The 7158-nt window shown below is 46.4% G+C and overlaps 1 protein-coding gene across 1 annotated transcript in view; it reads right to left on the minus strand.

The window, feature by feature from the left end:
• The window catches only part of HSPB8 (heat shock protein family B (small) member 8), a 34235-nt gene extending 27614 nt beyond the window's left edge, over nucleotides 1-6621 (minus strand). The window contains exon 1 of the mRNA XM_060249629.1: nucleotides 6352-6621. The gene's annotated coding sequence lies outside the window, so the exon portion shown is untranslated. The remainder of the gene's footprint in view (nucleotides 1-6351) is intronic.
• Nucleotides 6622-7158: the final 537 nt, after the last annotated feature.

A 7158-nucleotide genomic window follows, 5' to 3' on the forward strand; every position in this document is an offset into this window, starting at 1 on the left:
CCTTCTTTGCTGGTGTGCTGGCATGTACAGGGTGATGAGATGTTCCTTCAGGCCTCTGACTGTGAAGAGCTTCACTGGTAAGTACCATCATGGTGGATTCTGCCCAGATATGAAGCAGCAGCCACTGTAAGATTGTTGAAACTGATAAGTTCCCTGTAACTTAAGCCTGCTGGCATCTTACTGGGGAAGACCCTGGGACTGATCACTGCCCAAACAGCTGTTTTCAGTTGGAAGCCAGAAGTGCCCATTCATCTGCACTGGGACCCCATGGTTTTAGGAACATTCTCCACCTACCCTATTCCCAGGACAAAAATCAGTTTCCCCAATGGTTCTTATTTAGTCTAGAATAGGGAAAGTTGCCACTGGTCAAACAGGGCCCCTATTTGGCTCTTGAAAAAAACTTTTGCAGATGCTTTTAAAAATATTTTTTTAGCACAGACTACAAGTTCATATTCCAGACTCTTTGTCCCAGGTTTATAGATCTTTAATCTTTGAGTGTGTGGACACAGCTGGTCTTGACTATTTATGCATGTAAATGAAAGTACATGACCTTCCCTCTTTGAATCTGGATAAATTGAAGGGCAAATTATTTTGAACCAAAAGAACAAACACTTTTTAAATATTTCTGATGATGTAATCCATGGCAGAGTTACACCCTTTTAAACCCACATACTTCAATGGACTAAGAAGGAGATAACTTCGCTTAGGATAGTACCATAAATCAACCCCAGAGAGCCCTTATTGAAAGTAAATGATCATTCATGTGGAAAATAGGAATGTTAGACAAGAATGTTCCCATTTTCCATCTGTGAAATGTTGGAGGAAATGGCCCTTCCTGATGCATCTTGAGCTAGAGAGACTAATGACTCAGCACAGAAATTCTACTTTCTCAGTATAGGTATCTGTGAAATCAGAGCTGGAAAATATGAAGGAAAGTGGCAGCCCAAATGATCACTGGGGCAGAGTACTTTACCTGTAAGAAAAATTGAAATAATTTGGGGCTTTTTAGTTTAAGAAAAAAAATGAGTGGGCATGATAGTAGCATAGATTCAGGTGGGGAGCCATGTTGGTCTGAAGCAACAGAACAAAGTTGGTGTCTAGTGGGACCTTTAAGACCAACCAAGTTTAATTCTGGGTACAAGCTTTCATGTGCATGCATACTTCATCAGATATCTTCTCCAGGTATCAAATATCTTCTTCATGTGATTCCTGTGAATTTAGGGGGAGGTATTTGTGAGTTTCCTGTATTGTGCAGGGGTTTGGACTAGATGACCCTGGAAGTCCCTTCCAACTTTATGATTCTATGTATCTGAAAGAAGTGTGCCTCTGGAACATGTAAATTTGTCCAGTGGGTCAAATAGTAACACCCAGTGCCATTTCAGCTTGGGAGAATGGCATGGTGGGTGTGGTGGCTTCAACTGTATCTGTACCTCTCACTTACACCACTAGAGGCTCATGAGACAAAGCAATGTTGTTCAGCCCTGATTTTGTTCTAACTGGGGGCAATGGGTGGACTCCAAGCTGGGCCCTTTCCAAAGGGAAGAGCAAGACAGAAGAAAATTGGCAGACAAACAGGTGGAGGGAACCAGCTTTTACACCAATCCTGCCAAAGGGACAAGTATGATTGTGGGTTTGCCATTGCTGGTAACTGCTGATCCTCACAACACTGTGTAATTAGGTGTAGCATTGAGGGTTCCTTGGCTGGGTGGGGTCTGATGGGGAGGAGAGCCAGGGCTTGTAGCAGAGCCAGAGTCTTGCAACCAAGCACAAGAAAAAGCCCTCTAGGTCTAGAATAAAGGTCCAAAGCAGCCAGGCGGATGTCTCCAAGAAGCCCACAATTAGAAGGCCACAGCTCTCTACTGCTCCCTTGGCAACCTGTATTTTTGCCAGACCTGGACGATCCAGGCCAGCCTGATCTTGTCAGATGGCAGAAACTAAGCAGGCTCAGCCCTAATTTGCATTTGGACGGGAGACCAGCAATGAAGTCAGAGGCAGGCAGTGGCAAACCACCACAGAATGTCTCTTGCCTTGAAGATCATATGAGGTTGCTATAAGTTGGGCTGCAACTTGACATCACTTTCCACAAACAGCCCTGCCTCTAAACGTGGAGGACTCATCCAGCCATCATAGCTAGTAGTCTTCACCAGTCTTAGGTTCCATACAATTTGTCTAGTGCCCTTTTAAAGCCATTGAAGAGTCCTCCCATATGAGGACCTTAGGGTTTCCGGGCCTTTGTTGGAAAATACCTGGAGACTTTGGGGGTGGAGCTGGGAGAGGGTGAGTTTGGGAAGGGGAGGGGCCTCTGTATTGTATAGTGCCACAGAGTCCACCCTTCAAAGCAGCCATTTTTTCCAGGGGGACTGATCACTACCATCTGGAGATCAGTTGTAAAAGCAAGAGATTCCAGGCCCCACCTGGAGGCTGGCAATCCTAGGGGACCTTTCCTTTATGGAAGCCCCTGTTTTTAAAGGGAACACCATTCTGAGCACAGCTCTTTGGACTGGATCAAAACCAAAACCTCTTTGATCTGTTTCTTCTCTCCCACACTCACAGTTTTTCTGACCCGAGCCACTGATTTGTCCCATGGTGGCTCAGATCAGAAAAACAGTGAGTTTGTGAGGGAGGATTAAGCTAACTTTCCTCATGCACGTGATCCTAATCTGAACCAGATCCCCCTTGCAGGGCTGTAGATAGAAAAGTTTGGGTGGTGGGGCACTGGGAAATCCAGGGGGCAGGGGAGAGATTGTGGGGGAGAGATATCTTGTCTGCAGCCCAAGTTGGCTGCAGAAGCAGGAAGAGGACCTCCCCTCTGCATCTCTTTGAGTGTCAGAGAGACGTGGGCTCCCCGGGGTTTTCTTCCTGCTTTTCTGCAGCCCCCTTTGGAGGGGGGGCCAGGAGGGATGGGAAGTGAAGGGGCAGGCTAATTTGTGGAAAAGGAAAGGTCGCCTGTGCAAGCACCAGTCGTTTCCAACTCTGGGGTGACATTGCTTTCACAACGTTTTCACGGCAGACTTTTTACAGGGTGGGTTGCCATTGCCTTCCCCAGTCATCTACGCTTCCCCCCCAAGCTGGGTACTCATTTTACCGACCTCGGAAGGATGGAAGGCTGAGTCAACCTCAAGCTGGCTACCTGAAAACCCAGCTTCCACCGGGGATCGAACTCAGGTCATGTTAGCAGAGCTTAAGATTGCAGTACTGCAGCTTTAACACTCTGCACCACAGGGCTCTTTTTTGTGTGTGAGGGGGGGGTGCCCCAAATTGCCCTGCCATGGCTACAGGCCTGTCCCTAGGCTTCTCCCCCCCCCCGCTTTGGCGGGAGACTTCTGGGTTCACAGCTTCATCCCCCGGTCTCCAGAAATCAGGAAGTGGTGGGGGGGGGAGAATATACCTGTAGGGTTCATGTTGGTGAAGAGATCCTGAGCAGTTTGTAAATGTCTGCCCCTTTAAGGCTGGGCAGGAAGGAGGAAACAGGAAGGGCTTCGGAGAACGGCCCCTCCCTTTCTTTGCTTTCGTTTTCACAGCAGGCAGAGGGAAGAAGACCCAGTAAGTATTTGTGTGTGTGAGAGAGGGAGGGGGGATTCCCTGGTATGGAGGCCCTCCCCCCCTTTAGAAAGCGTGTGGTGGGGAGGGAAATGTCTACTAGGCACTCTATTATTCCCTATGGAGAACAATTCCCATAGGGAATAATAGGGAATTGATCCGTGGGTATTGGGGGCTCTGGGGGGGGCTATTTTTTGAGGTAGAGGCACCAAATTTTTAGTATAGCATCTAGTGCCTCTCCCCAAAATACCCCCCAAGTTTCAAAACGATTGGACCAGAGGGTCCAATTCTATGAGCCCCAAAAGATGGTGCCCCTACCCTTAATTATTTCCTATGGAAGAAAGGCATTTAAAAAGGTGAGCTGTCCCTTTAAATGTGATGGCCAGAACTCCCTTGGAGTTCAATTATGCTTGTCACATCCTTGTTCCTGCCTCCGCCCCCAAAGTCCCCAGATTTTTCTTTAATTGGACTTGGCAACCCTACCTGTCCCCCTGTACCCAAAGAAGCTTACAATGTCATTCTCTCCTTATAACCACCACCCTGTGAGGTGAGGTAAGTTAGTCGGAGAGAGCTTAATGAGCCCACTCCAAGACTTTTAAAAAAAGGCAGCAGATTCTGGTAAGACCCAGCTAAAACAGCCTTGAGCCTAAGGATGATCAGCCCCTTCAAAGAACAAAGACTTTCCTGAATTTTCACTGCCTCACATGGTTCTCATTGAGGCACAGGAGAAAAATAATGAGTGTGTGGGGGCGTTCCAAGAGGGTTAAGGCAACATCCTCACAGGGCCATAAAAAACTCATCCTTGCCAGGGTGGCAGCAGTTAGTGGCATGGGAATGGCAGTCAATGCCCCTCCCCCTCCTTCCCCTGGTCCCATTCCTGAGTACCTCCAACTGCTGCAATGCAGCCCCATCCCTGCAAAAATGCAGACACCACAGAAATTTTGCCACATCCACTTCTGACTTGAACCCTCCCCCCCCCAGGGTGCCAGGTTCCCCCTGTCCACTGTTGAGGGATGGGGGGGTAGGGTCATCAGACCCAGGTTGGGAAACCTCTGGAGATTTGGGGACAGAGCCTGGGGAGGACAGGGACCTCAGTGAGGAACAGTGTCATAGAGTTCAGCATCAGAAACATCCATTTACTCCAGGGAAACTGATCTCTGTAGCCTGGAGATAAGCTGTAATTCTGGGAGATTTCCAGGTCCCACCTGGAGGCTGGAGTCCCTAACTGCCCCTGTCTCTGCCGAGCTATGATGAAAACACTACAGCGTGCCTCAGCAGGGAAACAGTACAGTGTGCCTCAGCTTTGTTCTGGCATGAGATTTTGCATCAAATCAAAATTATAACGGGATATGAAATCCCATTTCTTCCCAAAGTGATCTTCCTGGACATCTGGCAAGATCCAACAACACATCAATTTAGGCGGATATCTAGATTGTTGATAGCAGCAAAAACCCTAATTGCATCAAAATGGAAATCACTCAAGTTCCAACAATCTCCAGCTAGTTATCCAAGGGTTGGGACATTCTCATACTAGAAAAAACAACAGATCATATCCAACATTCAAACTCAGACAATGATATCTCGAAATTCACAGAGAAATGGTTTCCTTTTATTGAGTTCATTACAGCAAATGATAGTCAACCACACAAACCACAATATCTTGATCTTCCCTACTTATAAGTTTTTAATATTTTTCTTCAGTTTAGTTTTTTGTTTCTTTTCCTTTTACTAGTACTTTTTTATTTCTCTCTTTTTCTGCCTTCCTTTTCTTTTACTGTGTTAGTCGTGGATCACACCTAATAGTAATTACTCGATAGTAATTTTTGGAATAATCTGTAATAGTTTGCATAAAAAATTATTTAGTCAGTTAAGAATTCTTAGCAATGCTTACTTAATAGTTTAATGATAATATGGGTTCAATTAGATGGATTGTATTTTGATGCAGGAATTATTGCCTTAACTTTAATCTTGTTTTCATCTTGATCTCTTTCCTTGGATAGAAAATGGTCTACATATCTAGACACATCTATATAACTTAAAATTCTTACTAGATGTTTTATTGTATGTATGTATTTATGCTTGTTTATAACCTGATTCCATAAGATTAATTGCATATGAGTATTAATATTGATATTAACTTGTATATTTTTAAAATTCAATAATATATATAAATGAGCAGGGAAAGGAGGAAAAAGCCCTTTAAAGGGCTAAAAGGTGGTAGGTGAGGAAGAAACTCACAGCTCAGATCTGTCCCCCTCCCTATGAAATGTCTAAATGGATGGCTTGGTTGCTGTGCTGTAGGGAAGCTCATGGTTAAGAGGAGATCTCCTGATAGCTGAGGACTTCTTTCCTGCCCCCCCCCCCCCAGTAAGATACCCCAGAGCTTGGAGAAGGCAAAAGGAAGGCCAGGGAGTCAGCAGAAACAGAAGGCTGGCAATTTTATAAAGAGACAGGGAGGAGGAGACAGAAGCAGAGAGAGAAGAAGCTGAGCATTTCTAGCTAGAGTTAGCTGGAACTGAGTGGGGAGAGCCTTGGGGTAAACTTCCCGATTGCTCTCCAGGGTATTATTTGCTTGCATTAGGAATGGCCCTTTGCCTGCCCTTATACTCTGGGCACATTTGTAGATATTGTAAAAACACTAGAATTCTTGAGCACTCTTTCATCCGGAAGAAACTGAACTCAGTCACAAAACCTGCAGCTTTTTGCTGCTCGGGGTAGGGTGGGGAAAATGTCCCAGTACTTTAAATGTGCAGCTAGTGAAGCCTCTTCCCTCCCACAACCTGCAGCACCCACCCTTTAGCAGTGTCTTACCCACAGTCCTCTGGCAGGAAGGTCCCGGCGATACCCAGTCTCCAGAACAGACTTTTGGTCACTGGCTTCCAACCTCAGCAATGGCAGTTTCGGTGCTGAGTCAGGCAGGCACAGACCTTCACTTCCCTGGCGGTTCAGCAATGCAGAGAAAAACCTTTCGCAGTGTCCTCGGCTTTCCTGGGCACGCAGCCATGGCAAGCAGTGTGTTCTCAGTGGGCAGGGGTGGAGCCAGGCAGAGAGCCAGTGAAGCAAGCTGGGCCCCAGGAGGTAGCTGGTTTTTAATACAGAGATGCTGTGGCTCCTGTCCAGCTCTGGAAAGGCCCCGTAGTTTGACTGGTGACCCTGACACTCTGAGGCTAGACTGGGGAACTGCACTTGCTGCTCTCAACTACAGCCCTCAACTACAGCCTTGCAGGGCACCTAGGAACATATGATTGATGTAAATTAAGGTGCCCACCTGATTGGGGAAAAGCTCCCATCAGGCTTTCAGGTCATGTAGCAATAGGGCTTTGGTGAATAGACCACTTATGTGCTAGACTTTGTCCCATGATACTCCCCAAACTATCAGGTAATCGCCTGTGGTGCTGGGATTGGCAGGTAGGATGGGAGTCTGGGCAGAGGGGCACATGTCAAGGTGGAGTCTACGCAACTCTTCACCAAAGAGCTACAACAAATTGCACAAATAATTCCTTTTCATTTCATTTCAGAGCCAGTGTTGCATTCCTGCACCTTTCTTTAAATTGCAAGAAAAATTACAATTATCAACAAACCCTGTGCCCCTGAGTGACTGACGTATCTCCAATACCA

The sequence above is a fragment of the Heteronotia binoei genome, chromosome 11, assembly GCF_032191835.1.
Source record: "Heteronotia binoei isolate CCM8104 ecotype False Entrance Well chromosome 11, APGP_CSIRO_Hbin_v1, whole genome shotgun sequence".
In the NCBI taxonomy this organism is placed as follows: Eukaryota; Metazoa; Chordata; class Lepidosauria; order Squamata; family Gekkonidae; genus Heteronotia; species Heteronotia binoei.